The sequence below is a fragment of the Nasonia vitripennis genome (assembly GCF_009193385.2).
Source record: "Nasonia vitripennis strain AsymCx chromosome 1 unlocalized genomic scaffold, Nvit_psr_1.1 chr1_random0002, whole genome shotgun sequence".
NCBI lineage: Eukaryota > Metazoa > Arthropoda > Insecta > Hymenoptera > Pteromalidae > Nasonia > Nasonia vitripennis.
Genome location: NW_022279588.1, coordinates 5,404,573 through 5,420,685, shown reverse-complemented (window position 1 = coordinate 5,420,685; position 16,113 = coordinate 5,404,573). Strand labels below are relative to the sequence as shown.

Sequence of the window (16,113 nt, the reverse complement as noted above, 5' to 3'; positions counted from 1 at the left end):
AGTGAGGTAATTATATATATGTAATCAATACATTGAAAAAAAAGTAGTGGAGGAGTTAACATGATAAAATCCAAGACCTTGAAATTAATAGGTAATTTATAGCTGAAGCGTTAACTTATATTATAAACTCATGTATTGTAAATTTGTAGTAGATAGAGAAAATCAGAAAATATTAACAATTTGTAATATTGTTCGAACACGAAAACGTCTAAGTAAACATTATAGTATTTTACAAATAGTCAACGAAATTGAAGAGAATCCTACGTTATAGATACTACGAATATTAAAAGTATTTGTATTTTCATGAAAGTTCTTCGAAATATGTACATCTTGTCATTGCCAAATATGTTATATTACTAATATCAAAAAATCATTGTATATAGATAAAATATATTTTGTAATAAAAAACATACAAATTTACCAAATACTTATTTAGTACTCCTAACCACAAATAAACTTCCTGATACTGTTTTTCTCTCTCTATCAATTAAAATTTTTATTATTATTGTACACTTATTTAAAAGTTATTAAAATCAGCAATTTACAATTTTAAAAATATATAAATAATAATATAAATAATATTCAAAAAGATTCTATTAATCTTTGCGAACGATAAAATTTATCACTAAATATCAACAGTCTTTTTGAATAATTATTTCGAAATAGCAAACTCGAACAATCTAGCATTATAACCATTATAATAAAAATAATAATAATAGTAATAATGTTTAAAAAGTTTATTTAATTATAGCAAATATAAATCCAAAACATAATATTTTAAAGTAATAAAAGGTTACATGATTTTTATCTAAAAATCATCTGCTAATTAAATGCGAAACAAATTGGGATTTTAAAATAAGAGGTCACGTGCTTTTCACCTGAAAATCATCTGCTAATCAAATACAAAATTGGCACGCTTTTCCTTTGAAAATCACCTAGAAATCATCTGATTTTCACTGAAGCTTTTTCAGTAGGGTTACACTTTGATATCTGTTACTAAGATAACTAGAGAGTAGAATCAAAGCATGTCCCCTAATTCCCATGCAATATAATTGATCTAGTAAGATTCAATGATCAACTGTATCGAAACTGAAAAAACTGTTCATATTATTTGCAATTTCTTTTCTATCAGTTACTTTCCTTTGACTAGTCTTTATATGATTTATGGTTTCATTGGATTTTTTGTTGCCGATTTTACTATTGATAACTTCCTGGAGCTTTTTTGTGTTATTAATATTGCTTTGTATTTGTTTTTGATCATATTTGATTTTGGCATCTTCTATAACTGTATCTAACAATTTATCATATTCTTTGTATTGTTGTTTAAGTTGGTCGTTGTTTATATCCAGTTACCACAAATTATACAAAAACTCTTTAGTTTCACATGATTTTATTATTGTACTTGTGATCCAGCTCTTTCTTCTACCTTGTTTATTCTTTCTTTTTTCAGTGGCAGCTACCCTGGTAGAATCTATAACCCACTTAATGGCCAGTTATTGGCATGGCATTTAAGAATTGGTGAGTTTTCCTTGTCATTTCTTAGGCAGAATGTAACGCTTTTTCTCTAACTTAATGAGTAGTTCTTGGATTCAATATGCTTACCTTTCTTAAGTACAAACTGCCCATTATAGTTGGTCGAGTAACACAGCTGGGTTACACGTGGCTTATCACAGTTTGAGGTTGGAATTAGAAAATAATAGCTAGCAGGCTTGGATTCAAGTTTCTAGTTTAAAGGAAAGTAAAGAATAATTTTATGCATTAGCAAAAAACTCTGCCTGACCTGAGACTTGAACCCACACCCTGCACGAGAGGCAATATAAGAGCGGCCGTGCGCTTTAGCTGACTGAGCCACGCAGGCGTTGTTCCATACAAGCCCTACGAGCTTCGCCACATGTTTGAATTATTCAAATTATTCATTTTACGCCTAAATATTAATAATTTTGTATCTTACATCCAAAAATTAATTGATTCATAATATAATTCTCATCCATTAAAATGCACAAGATATCGCTACTTTTTGGAAATTTAAAATGTGCAGTTTTTTTACATTTTACTTAGGCAGTTTTTGCCTTCACGGCTATTTTAAGTGAGTGATTTTCTACCAGGGTATGTCTATACAGTATTTAATCTCACTTAACAGCTTATCCGTCACAAAGTTGGGATTCTCTATCGACAATATCTTCCTCCTGTTTTTATTCCTAGCAATCTTCTATAACTACATCTATTTTTTCAACTGGCACATGAGACCTAATTGTCATGCATCTGAGAATATTGCTAACGTTTTATTTTTGCTTCCTTCCTAAGAAAGCCTTGTAATAGTAATTTTTGGAGTTTGTGTAAAAACATGTGGGAAGTGGGTTTTGATGTATTTTTAGTCGACAAATAGTGTTTTTGGAAAATGTCCGCACGGATGTATGTGTGTGTGGTGTCTGTTCGTTCGTGTACATCGTATCTCAGCTCCTACTCAGTTGATTTTAACTCACCAAATCTTATTTTCATTGTTTTTACTAGTGCATAGTAGTAATACAGTCTGTTTTTAGATTTTATGGATGCGTTTTTTTAATAGTGATTTTTTAGTTGTAAGATTTTAGTTTTAGCGGAAAATTTAGATTATCGTTCGTCGTTATACCCCATAAAGCGCGAATTTTTGAAACCTTTATAACTCGAAAACTATAATTCAATCTTTCAAAAAAAAAAAATATATATATATATATATATGAATTTTTGAAAGTTATTAGAGCTATACACGACATTAATTTTAAGTCATTTCATGGGGGCAGATCCTGATAAAAACATCAAAAACTGAAAAAAGTAATTTTTCTATGTGACGTGATAACTGGAGTAAAAAGGCAATGATCAAGTTTAAATTTTGGATTCAGTTGGAATCACATAGCACCTTGATTCCTTTCTTTAGGCTGTTTATGAAATAAATTAGTTTTAAAGATATTAAGCTTCGAAATTTTGTTTTCTCACCCTATATACTCTATATGACTGAAAACTACATCGCTTAGATCAACTTCTATTTAATGAATTTTAATCTATACTATTGTATATGTATATAGTAAACTTAGAGAAAGTGCAAAGATGTTTACTCAAAGATAGGTTTATTTTGAATGACAGTTATTATTTACAATCAATAATATGAAGTTGCATGAAAAACAATAGAACTTAAAAAGAACGTTAATTGAAATATACTACATATACCTAGGCTCGTTTTTTTCTGTTTTTGTTTTACCAATTTGTTAAAAACAAGATTTTCAGTTACGCATGTACGTTTTTCCAAGTCGATTTTTCGATCACTAGTGATTTTAGATGCATTCCGCGAACTATCCTAACCATTATAACTCGGAAACTAAATGTTGAATTTTCTTTTAAAACATCATGATCATCAAATGTATGTATAATCAATAAGAAATAATTTTATCTATCAAACAAACAGTACAAAAACTTTATAGAATTATATATGAAGTAAAAAAAATTCAGATATTAAAGCAATACATAATGTTGAAGAAAGCTACGTGCCAAAGAATTGGCAGCGGTTTTTTCATAAGTGCACCAATATTGCAATATTTTAATGTAAAGATAAAATAACGCACTTTCCGGATTTTTCCGGGGCTTTTTCCGGACTTTTGGCTTTCCTGAAATTTTAACGCAGATCGTATACTTGTGAATATAAATGAAGTTTGCTGTGGTTAATCTTCTTGTAATTTTGAAGGTATCTATATATGCCGTTTACCATAACTATAATGCCTTAATCTCAGAATCATTTTGTCACCTGGACTTTGTTTACTGAAAATGAAAATTTCTTATTAGTACATTTATTATATACTTAGTGCTTTGTATCATAGACCATGTCTCGCCAATCGGGAGGTGATTTTGATACCTGAACATTGTCTGCTGTAGTTAAAATTTTTTTTGGTACATTTGTTGTATACTTATAGTAGGGCATTGTATCATAGACCCTGTTTCGCTATTTGCTATAATAATAAGTGTCGAACGGTTATGTATTAGTAAAAAATGTGTAACTTAAATTAGGTCCAATTTTACCCAGTTTTCATCGTGTAAAATACACGAAGAGAATTTGTTATTATTTAACAACCTGAAAAACTAGTCAGTACTAGTCAGTAAGTAAAAATGTTATCAGTGATTTTTGTTTTAGATATAATATATACCATTTTTATTAAGACTTAATATATTTAATAATGAAAAACAATAAATGTGTCGGTGTAAAGGATATTTTCTACGCGTGATATGATAAGGAACAGGATGTGACACGAAGAGAATACACTTGTATAAAGTAAAGAACTAAACGTGGCTTTATTAATCTAAACGTGACAGAGCGTGATGATGATAAGCGTTGCGTGAGCGCGAGATGTTGCTTGCTCGGAGAGCTGGCGAACAATGAGGTGGCAGCCCCCGCGCGCCGCCGAGCTGAGCGGCAGATCACGTGACTGAGTCGACTCGACGTCGTGGACGCTATGAGCAGTCGGTACGGGTCGTATGTCGGGTGTTAGCGCCTATATTCCAACAAAATGATATTTTAAAAAAGGAAGTGAATAAAAAATAAAAAATATATACACTTTCATTTAATCAATAGCTAACACTAAACTATTAAATTAAAATAATAAATATTGTTATTAGTATAATAACGTACGCAATTTACCTTGCCGGCTGCCATGCTACCACGCGTCCCACGAAACATGGCTTATAATACTACATAATTATACTTTTTCATCTAATGTTTTTTAACTCATAAATTTAAAATTATCTTATTATTATATTCAATTTAAATTCAAAACTTCAATATTATTAACTTGGATTTTACGTAAATATAATTTTACGAAAAATTACGTAAATATAATTTTACGTAAAATTACGTACGTACGTACAAACATACTTATTTAAAAAAGAAAATCGTAATTTTTTTTTTAGACTAATAGTACAAGTTAAGATGTATAAAAATGCTAAATGAAAATTTCCGGATGTGGTCCAGATCAAATGATGCTGAGGATAATCATGATAAGGACTATTCAAACGATATGATATATGTACAAGTTTTTTGGTATATTTAGGGTTATATCTGATGCTCTTTCTTGTAGACAATATCTCGTCGATCAAGGAGTCAACCTAACACCTGGACATCATCTACAAGAAGATATGATTTTTTTTCGATGTATTAGATTTATATGCGATGTTCGTCCTAGTAGACGATGTCCCGTCGTTCAGGGAGTAATCCTAGCACCTAAACAACGTCTACAAGAAGTTATGATTTTTTTTTTGTATATTTGATTTATATGCGATATTTCTATTTGTAGACGACGTCCCGTCATTCAGGGAGTAATCCTGGCACTCGGACATCGTCTACGAGATGTGACAGATATTTGACGGTAATTTCGATCAATATCTGATGTACTCATTTGTAGTTGACATCCCGTCATCGAGAGGGTCTTTTTGAACCCAAAGTATATATTTTATTGCGAACTATAATAATTTGTGATAATTTTTGGATCGTAGTATAAATAAAATTTGCTTTCTGCGTATGACAGGGTTGCGGCTGTCGTAATTATTAGATATAGATGTTCTAATAAGAACACCCTTGTTTAAATTTTTTCGATAGTTTGCGTAAAATGCACTTTTACGCACGCTCCGCGTGCGTTCAAGCACGTTTTCCACCCCTGTATCGAAAAATAACGTTCGATACGCGTGCGAAAAGTTGATTCTACACTCGTGAGATAGTCACCCTCGATCAACTTTTGCGCACTTGTATCGAAATATACTATTTAATTATAATAATTAATTTATTCATTATTCCATGTTCTATATTTTAAATAAACAATTGACGTAAAAAAACGATAGTTTTACTGGTGAATTATCTGTTTTGTTCACTAAATTTTAATTTGAAACACGATTTAAAAAAATCTTTTATAGTAAAATTCACTATAAGAGATATTAATTTTTACTATCTCAGATAGTAAAAATTGTTACGGCTTTCAAAAAACTTAATTTTTTAATTTTTACTACCTAAGATGGTAAAATGTACTATAAAATGTGGGAAAAATTATAATATTCTCAGTCAGTAAGGTTTGAATTTAATTTTTTTTTCTGCGGTAATCAGTATTTTAGTTGACATTTTACGTTTATTTTATTATAATGAGTTTCTGTGTCTATTGATTTAACTTTATTATCTATCAATCGTTGTTAATTTTTATTAACTTTAGTTCGTACGACAATTATTACATCAGCTAGATCTGAAATTTTGTACGTAACAGATCTGTTTAGGTAAATGGTCAGCGCACTCGACTGAGGTTGGAGCACCAGGTTCGATTCCCGTCGCCGCAAAAAAAAATTTAATTTCTTTCTTTCTTCCAAACATCATAATAATAATCAATAAAAATAATAAATAATAAAGTGATAACAGCTTGAAGTACCTAAGAGGTGTAAAATATAGAACTAAGCGAAATTGAAATTAAGTTTTTAAAAATTCAGTTTCATCAAAAATTACTATCTTTGAATAGTAAAATCTAATATCTTAAAAGTCTGTTACCAATTTATTATGAAAAGCAGTAACAATTACTATCCAAAATAGTAATTTCTACTATCAAATTTTTCTCAGTGTATGCACTACCATTACATATTTAAATCAAATAAATTAATAATGGATCTGTCGATTATATGTACTGTGATTACATATACTGTGTGAATATTTTTTACTATAAATATCATAATTTATAATTAAAAACATATATAAAAAATAGTTGAAATGTCACACTTGAATAATAATGATAGCCAGTATTATTGTTGAGTTATCTCTTAGACCAGTGGACTCTAAGGTGATGGTTCCGAAATAAAGTTTAACACACGATTATAATGAATAAGAAACTATCAGAATAATCTTTTATTTGATACAAAAGAAAGTACAGCGATAGACTAGCGCTTCTCGAATGTTCTGCCGGAAGAAACATGGACCGACAGGAGCTTCCGTCGAGCAGCGACCGTAGCGCTATCTCGTGAGTGTATACAAAAACTATTTGTCTCGTCGTTCTTCCCATCACAGCTACGCACGCAGGCGCGGGGAAATATGAGCCCGAGAATTCACTCACTCAACAATCATAACTATCATATGTAATACATTTTTATATATCTTTATTAAGCGGTTATTATTAATGTTATATATAAATTGACAATAGCAATAATTTAGCTTAAAAAAATAATAAACTCGTTATTATAGAATATATTTAAGAATAATAATGGTGATAACTAAGCCAAACAATTTGTATATTGATATGTCCCATGTTTATACTCTTAAATTATATATTTGTACATCCTACGAACCGTCAACCGTGTGAGCACGTAGAGAGTGCATACGGATCGCAGGTGCATCCGATTGCGATATTGCACAACCGAGTTCCGAAAATCAGAGCAAGTGCTCTGACCTCTGTGTCAGCACTCCTCGTGCGCGTGAAAAATGACTGCAAGGCGTACGCGTCGATCCTAATTGTGGCGAATGCTGATTAGACTACCGCGATCTTTGTCATTTCAATTTCATAACTGCGTGAATCGGTACCGAGACTTTAAAAATCCCGGAGCCGATCCATGCAGTGCCTTTTTGCGTAGTGACTTACTCACTGGCGACTACAACTGATTCTAAGGTGAAGCGGCGGTGTTTGCTAGTGTTAGTGTTTGGAGCGTGCTAAATCCGCCCAACACCTTGGGAGCGTGCTAAATCCGTCCCTTGGCATAGCATACACCGGAAAGCCCTTTGAATACAGATCAGCGCCACAGAGAGAAGTACAAGCTAAAGCCGTAGAGTGGAATCTCCGGCGTTAGCAAGAGCAGTTGACCATCCTTATTTTAAATTGCCACGTGAACGCCTGTAGATCGTACAGTCAGCATCTGCCACAAAGAGTGATTAGAACCATTTAAAGTGCGCAGGATTATAATAATAGTAAGTTGTTAAGATAAATCATGGGTACTTTACAATTAATAAATAAATAAGACTAAACTTACTAAATACTTCTGTAAAACGACAACATCCTAAGCTAAATGTAGCAAATCTCTGTCAACTCTGTAAACTGAACGTATGTGAAGTGCTCTAGACCAATAAAAACATAACAATCAATATAAATAAAACCCTTGTGTATTAAATTGATAATAATAACTAAACCTCAATCAGAACAAATAAATTCGAATCAGCTTCGCAGTCACGACGTGCAGGTAAGAGTACTTACTTGTCGACTAACCATCAGCATCCACACACGAAACGAGTGGAGCGGACATAACGTAGAGTCCGCAGGACACCGAAGTGTCACAAGCGACTTGCCTGCTACGACAGTAAGTACAACGGATACTCACATGTCCGCCAAACGCAGTCTAGGACAGAATACCGTTCGCACGCAAAATACGCGTCGGCGCAGACTAGCAGCGCGGGACATCCTCAATTCCACAGTCCGCCCGTAACTTTAGTAACAAAACAGGCTCTCGAGCCGAAGGCTAGTTCTCGCGAATAAATAATTATTTGTAAGACTCGCGCAGCCCGTCCTACCATCTAGTACGGTCATTAAAAAATGGCATCCCTTGTGGGGAACTAGCCATTATTACTAGAGTAACAATTTCTAGAATTTCTTTGAGAATCCTTCAGAAGATTTTTTTTGAAGTTTTAGAAGTTTTTAGAGTAATTCAAAAATTTTATTTAGATATTTATAGAAGTTTTTAGAAGCATACGAAAATTTAGATATTTGGGATTAGAAGTAGAAGTTTTGAAGCTTAGATTATCAAACTAAAGTCAAGATTATGGCCATTTTGTATTGTTGTTAAAAGAAATTACTAAAACTATTAAAGCAAGATGCTAATAAATTATTATTACCTATAAAAAAATAAAATGGATCCGAACGTAGAGCATTATTATTTCAATTCAGCATTGAGAACATTTAACAGAATAAATAATGGAGATATCACGCCGGAGCAGTTTGTCCATGAAATTAGCCATACCACAGCTTATCTTTCTTATTTTGGCCAGCAGCAACGTTTTCATAGAATATTGGAGTGCGACAACTCACATATTTACTATGCACTTAGAAAAATAGAATTTAAAAATTTACCTCATTTAATAAACTTTCTTACAGAGGCATTTTTATGTCCCTACTCATTTGGATACTTTGCAGTCAAACTAGATGATTCAATTAGAGATGAAGATGAACATTTTGATAATTTTTGTTTAAGCTTACAGAATATATTACAGAAAGCCGAGTACCAGTTGAGAAATTCGCAGCCACATCTTTCAAACCTTTTTATAAAGCAATTAGATATTCTTGCTAGAATGGTGTTTGCCCGAGAACTTCCGAGTACCTTATATCAAGATGTATATGATTCTGCTCCAGAATGTTTAGACGATGCTTCGAAATTAGCTGATCATTTCTATTACACTAATGGTGCCAGATGTAGGCCTATAATTAGTAAACAGAGAAGCGTAACTTCAACAAAAATTCCAGAAGGTGTTCCCTACTATTATCCTGCATCAAGGTTTGAAGTCACTTGTACAAAATCAGATAATTACGATTGCTACGACCGCCTATCATCAGCAGAAGAAACAGCAGCTAGAAGCAGTAATTCTGAGTATGAGTATGATTTTCCAACAAATAACTTTAAAAATTCTTTAAGCTATTATTCCGAGTCTTCAGAAATTGATCCAGATTTTTCTTTTACTAACTAAAATTCAGACTCAGACGTAACTCCTAAATATTCCGCAAGCCCAGAAAGTTCCGAAAGTTATGTACCTGATTCCGCACATGCAACTGAAAACGACTCTAGCGAGGCAGGAAAAGTCAATTACATATTTTACCAAGATTATAAAGAACAGGAACGTCCAGTCGCACTTCACTATTTGCTAAGAATACCAGCCTGTCAACAGTAACATTCCACAATTAAATGCAAATAATGTAACAAGATCAGTTACCTATAAAGACGAAACAATAGAGTTAAACTCTAAAATGGATAATCTTCGAGTAAGCGGTTTTCGTGACATGCCCGACCACAAACGTACACCAACAGCAAGTGAGACATCGTCCGCATGTCTACACCTCTTGGATCATCACGAAAATACTTCTAATAGCATTGAAAACGAGTCCTATCAGAAGCCTTCTTATTTTTGGTTTACCCCTATTTCAAATAAAGGTTTTAAAGTTTCTTCAAAAATCAAGAAGTTTCTATCAGTTTATAGACATAATCGCCAGACACCCAGGAAGTCCCTTAGATCTCAAGAATTTCAAGAAAGCAAATTAAAAATAATTTTGCCACCAGCAGTAAATTTCGAAATTGGAAATAAAAATAGTTCAGCGAAAACTGAGTTAAAATTACATAAATCTTACAAGATTAATTCAGTAATAAACCAATTAAACGAGGACTCTGAACAGGTTATATGGGACATTCGAGACTTCAGATTTCCATACATAGCGTATGCAAGGTTGTCCGCGTGTCCGGATATCTCAAATAAATATAAAATTACTTTCGGTCCTTCAGAAGTTAAATATTGTCAGAAAATATTTAGTATACAATTTACTCCAGAATTAAAAAAAGGTTACAAACTTTTTCCAAAATTAAAAAAACTTTTATCAGTTTTTAGATATAACCGACAAATGCAAAAAGTTCCATCAAGCAAATTTACTAGTGCTCAGTTAAATACAGACAAAATTATTAAAAATAAAGAAATCTCGCTTTTAAATAACTTTTCAAATAGGGAATTAACATTTTTGAATTACTACAAAAAGAGTATAATTTCAATAAACTTTTTGAACACTTATAATTGCAAAAACCAAATAACACTTGTCTTACAATTTGATTATAAAATCTCGCCACTGCCTTTCTTCTGAAAAGCTGCTTCGGACTTGAGAATCGCTAACACAAACAACTTTGAAGTTAAGTTTAAAACAGTTGAAATCCATACGCGTACAGCCCTTATTCAAAATATTTCGAATGGCAAATTGTGTATAAGATTTAAATTCATTAGTACATCTCCATTGCTGTATAATCTATTCTTTATAAATTCCAAAATAACCCCAAATTTAAAAATTTCTATGAACGAAACAAAAATGTATTACGTTATTCTTGTAATTATTATAATCGACTTGATTTTAAAATTTAAAAGTTTCGTGAAAACATTATTAGTTCTATACAATCGTAAAAATGCGGCCGATTTGCGAATAGCAATTAAACAAAATCCATTGAAAAGAACTCAAGAAAATCTTGTCCGCCGAATTCACTAATACAGTTCCACTCTACGGCTTTAGCTTGTACTTCTCTCTGTGGCGCTGATCTGTATTCAAAGGGCTTTCCGGTGTATGCTATGCCAAGGGACGGATTTAGCACGCTCCCAAGGTGTTGGGCGGATTTAGCACGCTCCCAAGGTGTTGGGCGGATTTAGCATGCTCCAAACACTAACACTAGCAAACACCGCCGCTTCACCTTAGAATCAGTTGTAGCCGCCAGTGAGTAAGTCACTACGCAAAAAGGCACTGCATGGATCGGCTCCGGGATTTTTAAAGTCTCGGTACCGATTCACGCAGTTATGAAATTGAAATGACAAAGATCGCGGTAGTCTAATCAGCATTCGCCACAATTAGGATCGACGCGTACGCCTTGCAGTCATTTTTCACGCGCACGAGGAGTGCTGACACAGAGGTCAGAGCACTTGCTCTGATTTTCGGAGCTCGGTTGTGCAATATCGCAATCGGATGCACCTGCGATCCGTATGCACTCTCTACGTGCTCACACGGTTGACGGTTCGCAGAATGTACAAATATATAATTTAAGAGTATAAACGTGGGATATTACATTACCAGTTATGATTTCTCCAACTAATAAATATTTTTGAATATTTTTAATTACAATGTTCCATTACAAAGACCGCCATCGATATATAAATTTCTTAAACAACTAACTATTGCCCCTTTTTTTAAGATTAATTTATGTGGTGGTAAACCATTTGGTGACAACGAATTCAGAAATTAAGTTAGTATTGTGTTTATAAGATTGTCATCATTTTCACTTTTAAATTTATCATCACTATAAAAGACAAAGTTTTCTCCATCAATTTTTATAACTATATTTTCATCAATTTTTAATATATTTGAATTTAAAAGTGATGAAATTTCTGCGTTTCTTAAAGATAAATCATTTGTATTAATTTTATGACCAAAAATTACTGTGGTCAGATCATTATTACAAATCAATTCTTGTGGGATTCTTTTAACATTATTTCCTAATTCAAATCTTGTTGCATTTTTATTCTCTCTTACATCAAGAAGTCAATTTTTAAATTCGTAATCTTTATTTTGTAATCTCAAATTCTCATTTAATGATAATTTCATGAAAGATGACCATAATTTACTTCTGTTGATCTCTAAACTTCTAATATATATTCAAGTCGTACATGAAAAATATTATATTATTGCAGTTTGATCAGTTGTTTTGCCTCCTTCAATTAAAGACCATTATACAATTATGTATTAAATATGCTTGGCTATTTATAATTTTGTAAGTTTAAATATTAATTTATAAATAATAATAAGTTACTTAATACTTAATTATTAATATAATTTATACATAAAGAAAATAATACTATCTAATTTATCTACTTGTGTAAAAAAATAATTATTGTACATGTCGCCATTATTAAAAAATAAAATATTTGAATAAATTTACTAAAAAATATTTCAATTTCAATTTTTTGTCTATTTATCTATCAGTTATTTTTCAAAATCATTTACTATTACAGATCTTATTTTTTTTTGTAATAACAATAAACATTAACATTTTCGATAACAATGAACACACAAACTAACATAAAAAAAGCATCGATGTATATATGTCAATATCATCCATGCAAAGCATCGCACTAAAATAATGCGATGTTTCTTTACAAGATTGACTTTACAAAATTGGCTGTTTTATCATTTGCATGAATAAAACAATGACACAACTGTGGCGATTATATATATATATATATATATATATATATATATATATATATATATATATATATATATATATATATAGCTATATCATGCGTACACGGCGACAGCTCGCTTGCCACGTGCGTGTGCTTGTTGTTCTCCTTAGTAACCGCCGCCACGTATTTTCATTAAATTATCGATTTCTATTTAGCACGGATTTTACTTTATTAACGAAAAATCACATAAAAGCGGTCCGCCCTTTATTAGGTCATCAGAATGCGATTCCCAAAAGGAAAATTCATTCTAAGCAGCCGTTTCGCCGAAAAGTGGTATCTAAGTTAGGGTCGATAAAACAGGACTGTAGCCTGTAGGCAGGCTGTGTCCTTAATACATAAATTGTATTTCAAAATCATAATGAAATTGATTGATATATATATATATATATATATATATATATATATGTGTGTGTGTGTGTGTGTGTGTGTTTTAATAAAATCTCACAACCCGTGCCACTACGAACCCCAAGCACCACAAATTATATCTTATTTGATAATGATTAGAGATTATTTTTGACAATTTTTTTTATATAAGAATATTATTTAATCAAAACACATATTTTTAGTTTAATTGCTTTAATTGATGTTCTTATATTTTTATTTCTTTATATATCATAATTGCAAATAATTTTATTATTATTATTATTACTGACACCTTAATTATTTTTTTTTATGTATATAATTTTTTTAATTTTATATATAAAAAGATTATTACGCTATCATTTTTGTTTATTAAACTATAATTGTAGTAACACTTGTACTCATAGCCAATTTTGATTCGTATACTTTATAATTGATCAGTTTAAAAGTTTCAGTGCAGACAACAATAGATGGCTTCGTATATATCAATTAGTAATTTTACTTTATCAAACTTATCATTCTTGCTTCTAACATTTATATTCATAATCGTGGCATTTTTACTACTACAAATGTGGGAATGTGAGTATGAGAGAGATAGAGAATACTTGCTAGCTTCTCTCTAGGCACGGTCCTAGAGAAGTACACTAGAGGGATGCGCGAGAGAGAGAGAGAGAGAGAGAGAGAGAGAGAGAGAGAGAGAGAAGGGCAGTTCTAAGATGGGCCAACGGGCCCAGGGCAGTGTGATTTGGGACGTGGGCGAGAGCGGACGTTTGAGAGTTGTCCCAAATCACTTTCCTGGGCCCGCTGGCCCATCTCAGAACTGCCCTTCCGATCTCTCTCTCTCTTCCTCACTCGCCCCTTCTGTCGACGAACAACTGCAATCACTTGATAGTCTGGAATATCCTGTCCACTTCAGCTTCAGTGAGATTACGGAATCGGACGTGTTGGCCGCAGTTCAGCATTTCACCTCTCAGGCCAGGGGAACTGATGGCATCCCACAGGTTGTTGTCTCCAAGACCATGCCAGTACTGGCGCCCATATTATGTCGTATCTTTAACCTGTTCTTGAGCGAGTCATGCTTCCCCTCGGACTGGAAAAGGTCACTGGTGCGTGCACTCAACAAAGTCAGTTCTCCAAAATCCACTACTGACTATCGTCCGATCTCACTCTTATGTTTTCTATCAAAGGCGCTGGAGTGGCTGGTACATAGGCAGCTTTCTCATTACCTGGAAACTAGGCTCTTCCTTGATGACCTACAGACAGGTTTTCGTACCGGTCACAGCACACAGTCCGGCTTAATAAAGCTGACTGATGATGTCAGGCTTGGAATAGACAAAAAGAAGGTCACACTTCTTCTTCTTTTTGATTTTAGCAAGGCGTTTGACACTGTGTGTCACGCCAAGCTCCTTAGAAAGCTAACCTCTTTCGGCTTTTCTAAGCAGGTCATCCGATGGATTGCATCTTATCTCACGGGCAGACGGCAGGCCGTCATTGGTGACGACAATCAACTATCCTCATACCTTCCGCTCAATACGGGAGTCCCACAAGGATCCGTACTGGGCCCTCTACTTTTTGCACTGTACGTCAATGACATAAGCCTCTGTCTGGACGTAGATATTGCACATCTGATCTATGCGGATGACCTGCAGATCTACACCCAGTGCCACCTCGAGGAGCTTGACTCCTGTTCCGACAGAATGAGAGCTAATGCCGAGAGGATAAGGTGCTGGGCTGGGCATAACAACCTAAAACTCAATGTCCTCAAAACTAAGGCGATCGTCCTGGGCTCGCCCTACTATATCAATGCTCTACCTACAATGGCTAACACGTACATCAATATAGGGGAGCCCGGGTCGATTTTGAATCTTCTGTGCGCAGCCTGGGGGTCGTGCTTGACTCCAAACTAACCTGGAAAGAGCACGTAACACAAATGTGTAAGCGTGCTCACTCTCTTATGTATAGGCTATACTTTTTCAGGAAAAGCACGAACCTCGGTCTGCTCAAACACCTCGTCCAGGCTCTACTGTTCCCGATCATAGACTACTGCTCACTGGTTTACTGCAACTTGACACAAGAACTCGACATTAAACTACTAAGACTGGTTAACACAGGTATACGTTACATCTATGGTCTTAAGAGAGGCGAGCACATCTCGCCTTACAGGCGCGAGCTGCAATGGCTCACCACTGCCGGACGTAGGAAGTACTTTGCGGCCTGCTTCTTGTGAAAGCTCTTTAACAATGCTAAACCATCTTATTTAATTGCCTACTTTGACTTCCACGTCGCACTCCGTCCTGTGAGGGGTGAAGCGATACCGCTAGACATACCTCCTTTCTCGTCGGAGGCGTTGAGGAATTCATTTCACATAATCGCCGCATACGTTTGGAATTCATTACCCTCACGATTACGAGACATCATACCCATCAATCATTTCAAAAGCGAGGCTAAAAATACTTTTTTAGCCTTGAAAATTCGTAATTCGTAATCATCCTCATAGCAAACCAAGCACTTACCTCTTATACAGTCTCATACATCACCATCATTAAACAAAACTACAAACACACACACACACACACCTTCAAGCACACCTACACACATATCCTCAATCCAATTAAACTTTAAATTATGTATCGATATATACAAGTATTGTACAACACATTGTACAGCAAATAAATCTAATCTAATCTCTCTCTCTCTCTCTCTCTCTCTCTATCTCTCTCTCTCTCTCTCTCTCTCTCTATCTCTCTCTC

At 33.6% G+C, this 16,113-nt stretch overlaps 1 protein-coding gene across 2 annotated transcripts in view; it reads right to left on the bottom strand.

Annotated features, from left to right (window-relative positions):
- Positions 1–16,113, bottom strand: part of LOC107980542 — a 530,828-nt gene that overhangs the window by 171,625 nt on the left and 343,090 nt on the right. The window lies entirely within an intron of this gene.